Consider the following 15,516-nt stretch of genomic DNA (forward strand, 5'->3'; position numbering starts at 1 on the left):
TCAGTACTGTCTTTAAGTAGCAATTGTTCTGTATTTATTTATTAATCTTGGTTTTCCGATATAGCTGTGAAATTAATCTAACCACAACCAAGTATTATTCTTGGAACCATATTTTATCAGGTAGCTTTGAAGCAACACTCTTTATTATTATTTGAGATGTTTTGATTAGAATGCCAAATGAAAATGGGTGTAGATCATGTCCCAAATTTTATTTATTTATTTGAGGACACGACTACCATATGTGGAATAAGGTTCCTTCACTTTCCTTACATCTCTAACATATTATTATTATTATTATTATTGATAACAAGAAACGTGTATATGCCTTGATGTAGCAGGAATGGTCCCTTAAAGAGTTAAATTGACTCATTTGGACAAGTGCCCTTTTTAAGAATGGTTTTGTTTTAACATATTGGTTTTGAAAAGTTGAGAACCATGGGGCAAGATAAATTCAAATTGGACTCTATTGGAATTGGGCACGTGTATCCAGGCTGCAACTAGCTTTTGGCCCTTTAAGAGCAAGTGAACAACTTTCCATGAGTGCAAGACCAGAGCCTGCAATAATAAACCCCATAGAAAGGCCAAGGAAAAGACATCTCTCTCATGATATGTCCAAACCTGTGCCAGCTATGGTGAATGCCAGGCAACATGGTTAAATGAAAGCCCTGAGGGGATTCAACAGGATGTGTTACTGTACCACTATGCCGGTGCGAGACCACAGAAGAGCTAGCTTGGCACCTGAAAACACAAAACGGTGGGGCTAAAAAGCAAACTGCATTTTTTCAGTCAGTAGTGGACCTTCCTGCTAAATGTAAAGCATACACCACTATTGAAAATGTTTCTCCCAAGAGCTAGAATGCCACAAGTAATTTAGTAACAAAATACAACAGGTGTTCTTTTTATGTAATATCCTATATCCAGCTATCTGCACTGCTATACTTGCAAATGACCGTAAGAGGCATGGCTTGTAAGTCCCTTTCAGGTTTGCATAAACCCACACATCTGGTACGGTAGATACCAAGTTATTATTTAGCGCATACCTATATAACACGCGCGTACATTGTATTGGTCTGTGTTGCTCCCTCCTTTGCTGCCCTGCTCAACCCACCTCCTTTTCCATTAGAGCCTATTCCCACTCACAGGGCACCCCTACCTTCACCGAGATTTAGGGTGCGGAGAAAAGATTTGCAAGTTCTTACAGAACTTTAATGCAAATCTATCTCCGAATGGGGGACTGATACAGAAGGGGGGGGCATGGGGGCATGTCTTCTTCACCTCCTTCTTCGCTACAATATATCCATTTATTTCCCATTGTCAATGTCAAAAGGGACTAAAATCTATAAAATTCATAGAAAATCAACATGCCAATTTGCTCAATTTCTCTAGGACTCCATGACACCTCCCCTGTCCTCCATAATCCCTCAAGCAAGGTGTCAAGACCCTAATCCTGTCAAATCACTCTGCCAAGCCTTTCCTCCGGGCAATGCCAGGTGGCAGACCATGCATACATGGACCATTGTCTTCTCATCACCGGTAATCAGGATGTGCTTATCTGCGCATATCTCCAGCTCTGCATATTCCCCCCTCCCTCCTCCATATGTTAATCCTGTGTAACCCAACCTCTTCTTAATGTATTCATGATGTAATCTGTGTAACCCAACCTCTTCTTAATGTATTCATGATGTAACTGGGATGTATTTTGCACTGTATTCTGGGACATGGAGGGAAGTTTCAAAAGTTCATGTCACCCCTTTCTTGCGGTTCAATCTCGCCTTGAACCTGTTGCGCAATAAACTTGGATCTTCTGCAGTTTGCTCCTGTCTCCGGCTGAGCTCATTTTCCTCCGCAGGGACCCGCGGACTTAGTCTGACGAGCTGGGTGGCAGAACAGCCTCGCACCCAGATTTTACCATAACAGGTGGCAGGTTTTTCAAAGAAGTTACTGGCTGTTCCCTGCGACTGTAGGGCCATAAGAATATTATTCTATATATTATCCCAACCCCAACCCCCCTTTAAGGCTTGGAGGTTTTTTACACCAGCCAGAAGAGCAAGGCTTTTTCTCCTCTCTTAGATTTTACAGTGAAGATGGGCCCCTCTGAGGAATGTGTTGCTATGGTAACCCCAGACAAGGGGAGGCTGAAAAGGAGGAGGTGAACTGAAAAGGAGGAGGGAAACAGTGTAAGCTTACGTACAACCACAGGAAATGGCCTTTTATGGAGGAAACGAAAGCTATATTTTATTGCTATTCTTGTAAATCACATGTTTTACGGGAAAACATGTGTCTATGTATTCCATAAGGGTATAAAAGGGGATGGCATGCCCAAAAGGGGTGTGCAGACTCCGAGCGTGAGCTCGTCTGTACCTTTGTCTGGCAATTGCTTTACAAAAATAAAAACCTTATTGTCCTGCTGTTGTTTGACACTTTGAAGTGTCCCTGATGCTCCTAGTATCAGATAAGGAGAACAAAAGGAAGGTCCTTCATTTGGCGGCTCGTCTGGGATGCATGGACATCAAAGACGCTTGCAAAGGCAGGTCTGTTTTCCCCTGCTTGGTTTGAAGAACGGGGGGGGGGGGGCGCTTTTTGAGTTTCACACGTGCACAGCAGTTTTTTGCTGGGAAGCTGAAAAGAGCTCTCCCGTGATTGCTGCCGGGCCAGGAAAACAGCAGATAGGAGCAGCCGGCTGGGGGACATACAACCCGTAGGACGGGTGAGTGATGGATGGGTCCCTGGGTAGTGAAAGGGACGGGAGGCTTGATCAATATCCCAAGGGTGATTTAGTAGGCTCGCACAGGAGTAAGTCGACGCTGAACAATCCCCTCTCTGGGTAGAAGGCGGATTTTGAGGAACCGCCTAGGGAATAAGGATAGGTAAAGGGGTACCCAGTCAACCAAGCGTTGCGAGCCCTGCCAGTTTGATTAACTGGTGGTGTTTGAAGAGGCAAGGAGGCTCATAAAACCACTTCATGTGGGACCTTCCTACTAACTTCGCTTAATGAAACAAACAGGAAGCGAGCCAACTCCTTACAATAATCAACTAAAGGATGGAACTATGTATGTTTACATGTTACACATTGTCTGTTATGTGTGTTGACTGTTAAGTGTATGTGAGTCTGTTCCTTCTGTCTCTGTCATTTTAGAAATGTTTGAGGGGTTTGTGTTTAAAACTGGCCACAACATCCACAGACTGCCTTTCTTAAGTGTGCATAGTTTAAACTGCAAGCTTGCTTCAAATTTTACTTTAAAGAAACCGTGGTGGACCTGATCAACTTAAACATGGCATGTTTTAACACTGGGAGCCGCCCAGAGTGGCTGGGGAAACTCAGCCAGATGGGCGGGATATAAATAATAAATTATTGTTGTTCTTATTATTAAATATGAGACTGAGGTGTGTGCAAATGTTTATTATTCAAGAGAGGCTCCAAAAGAGGCTCCCTCCAAGTGGTAGGAAAATCCCCTGTAGGGGTTTACCTGTGTTCTGAGTGGGGGATTGCCCCCCTTCCCTATGCAATTAAAGAGGAAAGGAATTTGTAACTCTGATGGGAAATGTTTCCTTGTAACTTGCATTGATGAGAAAGCTAGTCTGCAGCCGTGTTCCAGTCTATTTTGGGAATGTGCTGTGAAGTTAGCCTAATGTTTCTGTTGCAATCAGCCTAGTTGGGCACAAATGCCCTCGCAAGCTAAAATGCAATGTCTGTAGAGCCTCCCTGTATTTCATTAAGCCTTAGGTAGGTCTCCTTTTGAGAGAAAAGTGTTGCTGTTGTTGTTCTGAGGAATCCTTGAAGGTATTATGACTGCATGATTATGAAAATATGGTGTTCCTTCTAGGAAAAATGTTATTAAAGGTAGAAGCTTCCATGGCCAGCAATTGTCTATCTGAGTCCAGTTTTAACTTTGATTCAGTTGGACAGAAGGGTTATTGTAAGCCTCCTGATACCAGTTTCTGTAAAAATAGGCCAGGACTTCCTGGCCTCTTTTCTTGGAAAATGCCAACCCCCCCCCCTTTCTTCCTGTCTCTTTCAGTTTTTACCTTCTTACTTCTGTGCCTTAACAGGTAAATTTACTCTCAAGTAAGCTTCCTTTCATGAGAAAACTGCAAAAGGGGGGGGCAGTGTTTGCTAGGAACTCCATTTGGTGTGAAAGGTACTCACCCCTAATCACTTTCTGTGTGTGCTTATTTTAACCCTTAGGTTACTCTTATCCTTATGATGCAAGTTCAGGAAATTGTTCATTTTTTATCTTTATAACTCTTTATAACTCTTCTCTAGAAACGCCCAACCTGGGAATTTTATGTGTCTTGCTAGACTAGGGTCCCTTCCAACTCTCCCAATTTTATGGCAACGTGGAAGGCAATAAGTCTGCAAAGCATTGGAGGGTAATTTTTTAATTCTGGTGTATGGTGATGGGTTGAAGTTCAGCCCAGCTTTGCTTTTTGGTACAGAAAGATGGAACTATTGGTTTTAGAGTTTAGAATAAAGTTTTAAAGGGTGAGAGGTGAAAGCCGTGATGTTTTTGAAGCAGAACTGGTGATAACAAGCAGGGATTATCCAACAGTTTTTACCATTTTGTCTATTATTTAAAAAATCAGGCTTAAAAGTCTTCAAAGTTTGAGCACATACAAATTCATAGTCAAGCAGGGTGAGCCTTGACCATCCCTGTAGATGGGGGGCAGATGATTTTGTCTGCAAATGGGGGGACTGAAGTAGCTGAGAGTGTTGAGGATCTTGTGTAGTCTGACTCTCTGCCCATTTTTGCCCATATATAATGGAGCGGGTGATTGTTCTACGAATGACCAGAGGGGGAGCACACAAAATAATGATAGCCCACATTTTAATAGAGACGTGAGCCCTAATTTCCTGTACATACACGAGATGGTACTCCCTTTGCCTGGGTTGCAGGAAACATGATCCCTTAGAACTGAGTTAACAGAAATTTAATTTGACCAACTTCTATTGCTGGCTTTGGTGATAACTTGAATTGCTGAGTTTCTCTTTTTGTTTTGAATCTAACCCTATTTTTCAAATCTACTCCTTACCCTTCCTTCCTTTATTCAAATGGTTATTTACCCAAAAGATGCACCACTTTTAATGGTATAAAAGATTTGCTGAGACATGAACTCTGCACATGCACAGAGGCTAGATCAGCTTTAAAAAGGGGGGAGAGAGGAGGTCTGGAGAGCATGGGCTGCAGGGAGAAACTTATCCAAATTTCTTTATGTAAAAACATGGAACCATTGAGGGAAATCATCCTTATGTGTCCTTTGCTCCAGAGGCTACTTAAGGAAGACAAAAGGGTTAAGTACTGAACCATCAAAAGTCAGGAGGTTGCCAAGTTCCAAATCTAACATGCCAAATTTTTCACAGGTAAATTTTATAACAGGTTTTGTTTGTGTGTATATGCCTATGTATTTTAGGAAAAATATTTCCTGACGGATTTTCACATAAAAAAAAAAAATCCCTTTCAACAGGATAAATGAACCTCTTAAGAAGTCTCAACCCCATTAACAAAGTGTTTGTCCCTCTCCCTTTTCTCCCACAGCACAAATAATAATGAGGGGATGCAAACAGTGATTTAAATAAAATATTCTATATCCGAGGTTCTCAGAAAAGTAATTGCATTTGTATTGCTTTTTGTCTTTCTTTCCTTACAGTCACTTTCTTTCTGTTCTGTGAAACAAGTTTGAATCCCTGCTATATTAGTTGACTTCCCTCTATCTCTTGGTGGTTTTGACACTTCTCTTAAGTTATAAATAATCTGGTTTTATTTATTAATCAGTTTTTTCCATGATGTCTATGAAATGAATCGAAGTACAACCAAACATTGTTTTGTTGAATGGTATTTGTTTACCTTTTGCCTGAGTATTACTTATTAATTCTGTCATTGTGGCTAGTTCAAGGTACCTGCAGAACTTAAAATCGCCATTCATTTTTTCTTGGTATTAACTCATTTCCCAGTATTTTGCTATTATCATTCTAGCCAATGTTGTCACATCAAGAAACACTCTTTTATTTTCATTTGCGATGCTCATTGTTAGAATGCCAAAACAGATAAGAATGCTAAAACAGATAAGCTTCAGGTTTCTTTAAAAATGTGTGTCTTAGTATTTATTTATCTTTGGTTCCTCATAGCTCAGGTCCCCCCCCCTTTTTTTTTAACTTTAGGAACATGTCCCGTCACATGTGAAATAAGGTTCCTTCATTTTGTTGCATCTCCAGAACTTTTCATGAAGTTCTCTTTTAGCAGAGAAAGCACATGGTGAATTTTAAGTTTCCCCCCATTATTAGTAGTAATCTGTATGGCTTTGATAATATCTTTGTATTATTTAATAATAATTCTTTTCTAAATATGATGTCCTTGTGCCAAGTCCGTTTTCATCTGAACAAAATTTTTAATTGGTAATTTTTGTTTTCTCTTTATATTTCCACCTTTCTTGTATTTCTACCCTTTTCTTCCTGGGGATGGGTGCTGAACAGCAGAGTTGGCGAAGTCTGAGAGGAATATGTAGGTGACAGTCAGACGAGCATCCTTGGGTAAGTTAAAAAATTAGCTCTCTTACAAACCATGCGAGAGTACAGAAATTGGCAACCAAGGTACAACATCTGCTTTGTGAAAGGGTACTGCAATAGACTAGATCGAAGCCAGTGAGCTGTAATGCTCGAGATCGTCCTAATGAGATCTGCCACAGCTTCGATGTGGGAGCATTTTAGGGATGAGTGGAGGCAAGGTACAGCCATCTTATAATGTAGACCACTTTCTGTGTTCGTGAGACGTAAAGCACGGCTGTGGGAGTGTGTGTGGTGTTTAAGATCGCTAAACACAAGGTCTAACAGCGTCTGATCCATCTACAAGGTGCTGTGCCAGTGAGGCATTATGTTCAGCAAGACATGTGCAGTGGCTAGCAGTTATGGAAATACCCTCTGAAGGGGCTTTTGCATCTCTTAGCAATTCAGCAGAGGCTGCAATTGTGCAGTGGGTAACTTGTAAAGGTTTGGGAAATTCTAATTGGGCCAAGCAGGAGCAGATTCCAGGACCTAGTCGGAACTTCAAGTTGCTCTGCTACCAGGGCAAATAAAGCATTTAATTTTCGCCCTGAGTTTGGCCATTGGTCCATTCAAATAGCCTCTTGTGTTAGCCGCTTTAAGGGAAACGCTTGAGACAAAAATCAGACATTGATTTCAAGGTTTGAACGCAACTAAAGAAGAAGCCAGAAAGGTGTGGAACCCCCCCCCCCCCCCTTCTTGGTGAGTGTCTGCAGTTGCAAGCACAGGAAAAGAAGTAGCTGTGCAACAGACTCCCTTTAGCAGAGTCTGTGGCCACGCTTGTGTTCTGAGAATGCCTATGTAGACAGAATCAGTTGTCCCTTTTGCAGAGATTGTGCGCGACCCGTGGAGGATCAAACCCACAGTTCCAGGGGAAAGAAAAGCCGCCCCCCCCCCCCGACCTGAATGGGAATGAGATGAACCTCCCCAGGCAGATGGAAAATGGTGTCTTCCTGCATAATTAAATACAGCCTTGGTGACAGGTGTTTTTCAAAGATGTTATTGGCTGTGGGGCTATCTGAGCAGGAAAGCATCCCCCCTTTTTTGGTCCTGGGTCAGAGGGTGACCCGATTACTGGCTGTTTCTTGAGTGATGCAAAGCACCTGCAAGCGCACTAGTTTTATGAGCTTGCAAGGCATGTAGGGCACATGCAGAAATCACAGGAAACAGTTCCTGGAGCAACTGAGTTTGCAGGTTCATAGCGACCATCAGGGCTTTCCAATCATAAGGAATCTTGGCAAAGTTTGAGGACTCATCCTCCACCAGTCCACGTAGATAGGTACTGGTCAAATCCAATTCATCTTTGGCTTTTGTCACCTCTCTGATAACAGAATAAGGCAGAGGGTCCCAACAGCTAACCTGTTGGCCCTGACCATCCGGTGCCCATGTAACCAGACACAGCATGTTTAGGTCAGCAAGCTCTTCCACAGTTAGGTGAGAAGAAGCTTTTGCCTCCTTAACCATTTGCCGGACAGCAGAGGTGTTTGCCTTCTGAGCCTTTACCGACTCAGCAGGCACTGCTATGCCTGCTAAGTCTGACAGACTTGAGGGCTGAAATGAGGTATCACAGGAAAGATTGGGCTGAGATAGGAGAGGGGATTGCTGAGAAACCTGAGAAGCCTCAGAAACTGACTTCTCAGACGCTGGCTTCTTAAAAACCAGGTTCAGCGGCGTTGTCACTGACAACCTTGGTGGGGTGGAAAGAACAGATGGAGGATTGATAAGAGAAAGTACAGGCTGAACTTCTGTGGATGGTGGCCTAACAACCGAAAGCAAAGCCTTACTCTCTATGGGAGCAAAACGCTGAACAGGAGCGAATTGCTGAATGGCATCTCGGCAGAAATGCCAAACCTGCAGGACTCGCACTTGGGCTCGGAGCTCTGAGTGCAGGGTCTGTCCTATTTGTTCCCAATCCTGGAGCCTAAAGGAACCAGCCTCAGGGTACCATGGACTTTGGGTATGAATTACTTTCAATAGGACATTTAAGTCTGCACACGAACAGCGGTGCTGTGCCTTTAAAAGTATGCACTGCAACTCGTTACAATGTTTCAGCTGTTGCGCAGAAAGGGAACTCCCCATACTCACGTTCCTTCCTTCCTATACTCACCGGGATCCTGTATAGGATGCGGGGACGCGTCTGTAGCTCTTGCCGAGCAAAGTGAGTAAAACCAGCCCCATGGACCTGGGCGCCAGATGAAGTGATGGACAGGTGAGCTGCGCACAGGTGGGCTGCATGCAAGCTGCCGGCCAGCCCTGTGGAGCCTCCTTTTATTGAGACAAATATGCAAACCAGGCAGATACATTTTGGGCTGTGACCTTTACACATCTTCCAGTCCCGAGATCGTGGGGTGGTACAAAGTTATTTTGGCACCTGTTTCCACCGCGTCATTTTCCCCTTGCACAGTGTATGATGAAGGAGACAAAAGGTCTCAGAGACAAAGGTTACAGACAGGACACCGCAGACTACTGAGACAGCAAAAGGTTAGACAGAGGGAACGATGTTCAGACAGCTGTGGCTTGTCTGGGGGTGTGTGTGTGCCCTGCACCCCAAGGTCACGCGTGCAGGCAGACTGTGGCTGCCTGCTGGTGGGGAGTGTGCTCCCTCCGGACCCCACTGCCCACTCTGCGATCATCCCTACAATTATTATTATTAGTAGTCGTAGTCGTAGTAGAAGTACTAGTACTAGTACTGCCCTCCACCCATAGATATCAGGGCGGCTCATAGCCTGAAACTACAGTACTAAGCACATGCTAAAAACTAGAACAAAGGCAAACCAAACCAAGCCAGCAACCCTCCTTCTCCCTTATTTGTGAAACAAGCCTGTTGATTGCAGCCTGTCAATTGCCTATCCAACTAAAAAAAAAAGGCACTGAAGGTTTTTGAGATCAATGCAAGCTAAAAAGCATTGCAGGGGTTGGGCTAGATGACCCGCAGGGTCCCTTCCAATTCTACGTTTTTCTGAAAAACACACACGCACAACCCAACTATGGTCCCTCTGCAGTCCTCGCCCTAAGCAACTGTGTGTGAGACTTGCTCCCCAGAAAGTGTGCCTTGTCTTGCTACCTGTGGTTTTTGGTCTCTTGTCAGCCCTCTCCCCCCAATCTATTCATATTCCTTTCTCCCTAATCTCCAATATTACATTTTCCTCTGGCTGAGACTTAAAACAGAAAGCCCTAATTCCCAACTGTGTTTCTTGCTGCAGTCCCACTGTCTACTCAGAAGTAAGGTCCTATTAGATTCTTTTTTATATATATAAATTTTTTATTAAAGTTTCAAAATTTTTATAACAACAAACAAAACAATACAGTAATACTGACAAACAAAAAATAAAAACAAGTATAATTTCAACCCTTATTTTCTTGTGACTTACTTCCCCGACTTCCTCATACCTCCCCTTTCTGTATTCCAATTTCTAATTTATTATTCAGCAAATCCTTTCCCTTGTTTTTCATTTAATTTTTAACCTTCCTTTTCTTTTTTACTTATCCATTACAGCCGGAAACCACATATTTTCTAAACCAACGTCATTCTAACATTCATTAATTTTACAGTATTTCTTAAGATAGTCCTTGAATTTCTTCCAATCTTCTTCCGCTGTCTCTCTTCCCTGGTCTCGGATTCTGCCAGTCATCTCTGCCAGTCCCATATAGTCTATCACCTTCATCTGCCATTCTTCCAAGGTGGGTAGGTCTTGTGTCTTCCAGTACTTTGCGATGAGTATTCTTGCTGCTGTTGTAGCGTACATAAAGAGTGTTCTATCCTTCTTTGGCACCAATTGGCCGACAATACCCAAGAGAAAGGCCTCTGGTTTCTTCAGAAAGGTATATTTAAATACCTTTTTCAATTCATTATATATCATTTCCCAGAACGCCTTAATCTTTGGGCACGTCCACCAAAGGTGAAAGAATGTACCTTCATTTTCTTTACATTTCCAACATTTATTATCAGGCAAGTGATAAATTTTTGCAAGCTTGACTGGGGTCATGTACCACCTATAAATCATTTTCATAATATTTTCTCTTAGGGCATTACATGCCGTAAATTTCATCCCGGTGGTCCACAACTTTTCCCAGTCAGCAAACATAATGTTATGACCAATATCCTGTGCCCACTTAATCATTGCTGATTTAACCGTTTCATCTTGTGTATTCCATTTCAACAGCAAGTTATACATTTTTGACAAATTTTTAGTATTGGATTCTAACAATTCTGTTTCCAATTTTGATTTTTCCACCTGGAAGCCAATTTTCCTGTCCATCTTAAAAACCTCCATTATTTGATAATAATGAAGCCAATCTCGCACTTTATCTTTTAGTTTCTCAAAACTCTGCAATTTCAGTTTGTCCCCTTCTTGTTCCAAAATTTCCCAATATCTCGGCCATTTGGACTCCATATTGAGTTTTTTCCCAGCCTTTGCCTCCATTGGCGACAACCACCTTGGAGTTTTGTTTTCCAACAAGTCTTTATATCTAATCCAGACATTATATAATGCTTTCCTGACAATATGGTTTTTAAAGGCTTTGTGGGCTTTAACCTTGTCATACCACAAATATGCATGCCACCCAAACGTATTGTTAAAACCTTCTAGATCCAAAATGTCTGTGTTCTCAAGAAGCAGCCAGTCCTTCAGCCAGCAGAACGCTGCTGATTCATAATATAGTTTAAAGTCTGGCAGGGCAAATCCCTCCCTTTCCTTTGCATCAGTTAAAATCTTAAATTTTATTCTGGGTTTCTTGCCCTGCCAGACAAATTTTGAAATATCTTTCTGCCACTTCTTGAAACAGTCCATCTTGTCCACTATTTGCAATGTTTGGAACAAGAACAACATTCTAGGCAATACATTCATCTTTATAACCGCAATTCGACCAAACAAGGAAAGCTTCAGATTTGACCAGACTTCTAAATCTTTTTTCACTTCTGTCCAAGATTTCTCATAATTATCTTTAAATAAATTCACATTTTTTGCTGTCATATTTATCCCCAAATATTTCACTTTCTTAACCACGGTTAATCCTGTCTCATTCTGAAACCTCTCTTTTTCAATAGGTGTTAAATTCTTCTCCAATACCTTAGTTTTTAACTTGTTCAATTTGAATCCTGCTACTTGACCAAACTCTTGAATTAATTCTAAGACCCTTTTAGTACTAGATTCAGGCTCTTGTAATGTAAGTACCAGATCATCTGCAAATGCTCTCAATTTGTACTGTTTAGCTCCGACCTGTACTCCTTTAACCAGCTGGTCCCTTCTAATCATGTTCAGCAAAACCTCCAGGACTGATATAAAAAGTAATGGAGAAATTGGGCATCCCTGACGTGTCCCTTTTTCTATCTTAAATTCTTCCGTAACCACATTGTTTACAATTAGCTTTGCTTTTTGTTCAGAGTATATTGCACCTATACAATTTTCAAACCCTTGGCCTACCCCCATCCCCCGGAGATTCTTCCTCATAAAACTCCAAGAAATGTTGTCAAAGGCTTTCTCCGCGTCCACAAATATCAAAACTGCTTTAGTGTTTATATTCACCTCCAACTTTTCCAAAATGTCGATTATATTTCTTAGGTTATCTGACAGATGTCTTCTCGGGAGAAAGCCCGCTTGGTCTCTATGAATCTCCTCCATCAAGACTTTTTTCAGTCTCCAAGGTCCTATTAGATTCAGCAGGGCTTACTTTCAGGTAAGTGCAGTTAGCACTGCAGCCTTTGTGACCCAAGTTTTGGGTCCTTTTTAGGTTCAGGATGTCACTGCTTTACACCCACCCCACCCCACCCCCCACAATATTTGAAAATGTCAGCTTTGTACTTAAACACAAATTGGCCGGGAACTTCATTGTCTGTGTCTTGATTAATTTATTTAAAGAACAACAAACTGGTGGTTGCTTTAACTTTTTGATATGTGGTGATTTGAATCATGAGGATGAATTAGAAGAACTGCTGAGTCTTGAATGAGTATTGCTTTGGAATTGAGGACTTCATTAGATTTTCTTCTGCCTTTTCATTTTATTTTCATTTGTTCTAAGGGCTTGTTAGAGATAATGTGTAAGTGTGGTGTCAGCTCCCTAAAAACAACAACTCTGGGGTCCGGTCCCCCCCTTAAAAAAAGGTTGACAACTCTGGGAACCGGGGGTGGGGGGGTGGAGAGCAATAAGGATCTTTGCACCACAGTGGCGGATATACTTAAGACGGCCCTGACTCTCTCGTCTCAAAAGGCTTTGAACGCTGAGTGTGTGTGGCATAACCCCTAGATCTTTTTCACACGTAAAGCCAGGTGAGGTGCCCCTCCCCCGAATCTTTTAATTGTACAGCTGGTTATTCCCACCTGAGTGTAGACAGACTAGAGCCTTTGTAAAAATGTTATTGCGTTCGGTGGGGAAGGAAATTCTTGAAGCTTCTTGAAACAGAGGTGCTTGGGCTGCTATCCTGTAGACACACCACAATGTGTTACTACCGAAGGTGATCACTGATCAATTTATTTTGCATATGCAAGCTGTGGGTTGGGGTGTGTGTTTGTGTTCCCAGCCCCACTCAGCCATGAAGAAGGGCTGCCATATTGCAGCCCATCTTCATAGCTGTCAACGTTTCCCTTTTTTAAAGGGGATTTCCCTTATTCCGAATAGGATTCCTTGCAAGAAAAGGGGAAAGTTGACAGCTATGCCCATCTTGGAAATGCTGATTTTTTGACTCAACAACCTTTTGTGTTCAGATTTTCCCTTTTTGAAATATGGCAACCCTACATGAAGCTCAGGGTATGACATTGAGGTAATTGCTACAATTTTATTTGGGTGAAAGGTGGTGTTGAATTACAACTCCCAGCAACCCTAGCAGGCAAGGCCAATGGCCAGGGTTGGTGGGAATTTTAGTCCAATGACACCTGGAGCTGTAGGGGTTAAGCCTGAGGGGAATGCTTTGGTTAAGAGCCAGGGCTTCGCCTCATTAGCAGATCAATCTCAGGGCTGCTTTTTATATGCTTGCAGGGCAAAAAATGAGCCAAATACAGGATGGATTGTGTAGCCAAGGGTTGTGTTGAGTGTGTATGCAGAATCTAGCTGTAATGAAGTGGGGAAATGTATTTATTTATTGCTCTGGTGACTTGGCGACTAGTCAAGTGGATTCTTTCTAGCATTGGGAGGGGGTGGGCATGGCCCTGGGTGCAAAATTCTGAGCGGGCACAACCCATCCCACCATGGCAAAGGTGGCAGAGTAGCCCAGGCCCACGGAAAGTGGGCATGGAGGGAGGGAGGCGGGCAAGCATGGCCCAGCCCAGCACTCCTCCCTGTGGGCATTGGGAAGATTTGCCCACCAAGGCCCATGGCAGTTGGCTGAGCAACCCCCAGCATTGGCAGGCAGGTAGTGTGGTGCACCCCCACTTGAGCAACCCAGGCTACACCCCTGCACCCCTGCCTTTAGGTGCCAGGCAGTGAAGCAGCCAGAGAAAGGGAGCCGGCATGCCTGCCCTGGACTCCTTCTCTGGTCTCTTTGGAACAACTTGCAGGGCTGTTGTTGATGTTGGATGTGATAAGGGGAGACAGGCTAGAGAGGAAGGGAGCTAGTGTCGGATTTACGTATAAGCTAAACAAGCTATAGCTTAGGGCCCCACTCTCTTGGGGGCCCCCCAAAAAATTAAAGGAAAAGAACCTGAATGTTCATTTCCAAAATGTAAGATAAAAAACAAATAAAACAAAACCTGCGTTTTGTGTTGTGTAGGCTCCTATGATGTAAGTCATGGGCCCAGCCTGCTAGCTTGCTCCCCAAAATATCACTGGTTTGCTCCTTTCTATATATAGGGTGCCTACATTCTTCATGGACTGGTTGCATGGCAACATGTACAAATGGCTTGAGATACCTCTTAGGTCCATAAATTACCATAGAGCATATATTGAACACAAAAACCAGTGACAATTTGTTGTTGACAAAGGACAGCTGAACATATAAAGGGCCCCATTACCTTCAGTAGCTTAGGGCCTCATCAAACCTAAATCCAGCCCTGAAGGGAGCTGATCTGCTTTCTCTCCCCCCCCCCCTTCCATTTCAGGCCCAACTGGGTGACTGGTTTGTGAGGGACAGTTGAGCAGGGGCCATTTCTGTTTCCATCCCTTTCTGCCCTTCTCCTTGAGTGCTAAGTCAGCCTCAGGTGTAGCAAGGAAGGAAAGGAACAATGGTGGGAGAAAGGTAAAGCCAATGTGTGAGTGAGTGGGGGAACCTGCTGTCCCAATGGTGATTTTAAGAAGTGATATGTTTTCAAAGGAGCTTCTTTGATTCGACTCGCCATGCTGAAACGAAAGAAGAAGTGAAAATGTTCAGAATGCTCCTTCCTCTACAACAGTAGAACAGGCCCGCTGTTGTCCTGGCACTCGCGCACAAACTTCTGAACCTTTACATCATCAGAACTCCTACCAACATTTTCAGCTGAAGGGCCGAAAGATAATAGCAGGAGCCCTGAAAAGAACAGTGGTGGGGCCTGTAATTCTTTCCCTCGATCATATTGAGATAAGCCTGGAAAAGAACACTATGGGTATTCATTTAAAGACAACTGAAATTACCAAGTGGACATATGGATTAGTATGCGACCACCTTGTATCTTTCCTGCGAACTACAGCTGCTGCCTATCAAAAGCTGGAATCCCAAATGAAGTGGAGGAAGATAATGTCTGGAATTGCTGTAATGCCACAAATCCTAAAGAACGAGAAATCATTTTAATTTTTGAGGTGGGCCATGATTCTGATAATTAAAGCAATAATCGCTGATATTGGTGTTAGGAACAACATTCCTGATTTCTGTGCGAAAATTACATCTAAAAAAGTAAATAGTGTGCTTGAGGCCTTTAGAAAATCCCTTGATGTCACCTCTAGAGAAAGCAAAACAAAACATATCTCAGAATCCAAAAGGCAGCTGCAAAATGAAACACAGATCCAGGTCCTTGATGATGGTGAAAAGTGATGGATCTGATTCAGTCTCTACAGAGATTATCATTTATCCCCCCATG

General features: G+C 42.9%; 1 long non-coding RNA gene across 3 annotated transcripts in view; it reads left to right on the top strand.

The window, feature by feature from the left end:
• Nucleotides 1-2,242: 2,242 nt before the first annotated feature.
• The window catches only part of LOC144326377 (uncharacterized), a 65,239-nt gene continuing 51,965 nt past the window's right edge, over nt 2,243-15,516 (top strand). The window contains exons 1-3 of one of the 3 annotated variants that reach the window (XR_013391495.1): nt 2,243-2,531; nt 6,470-6,526; nt 12,097-12,211. This is a non-coding gene — a long non-coding RNA (uncharacterized LOC144326377). The remainder of the gene's footprint in view (nt 2,532-6,469; nt 6,527-12,096; nt 12,212-15,516) is intronic. The other 2 variants (XR_013391494.1, XR_013391496.1) reach the window with 2 other exon arrangements.

This window comes from Podarcis muralis, chromosome W (assembly GCF_964188315.1).
Source record: "Podarcis muralis chromosome W, rPodMur119.hap1.1, whole genome shotgun sequence".
In the NCBI taxonomy this organism is placed as follows: Eukaryota; Metazoa; Chordata; class Lepidosauria; order Squamata; family Lacertidae; genus Podarcis; species Podarcis muralis.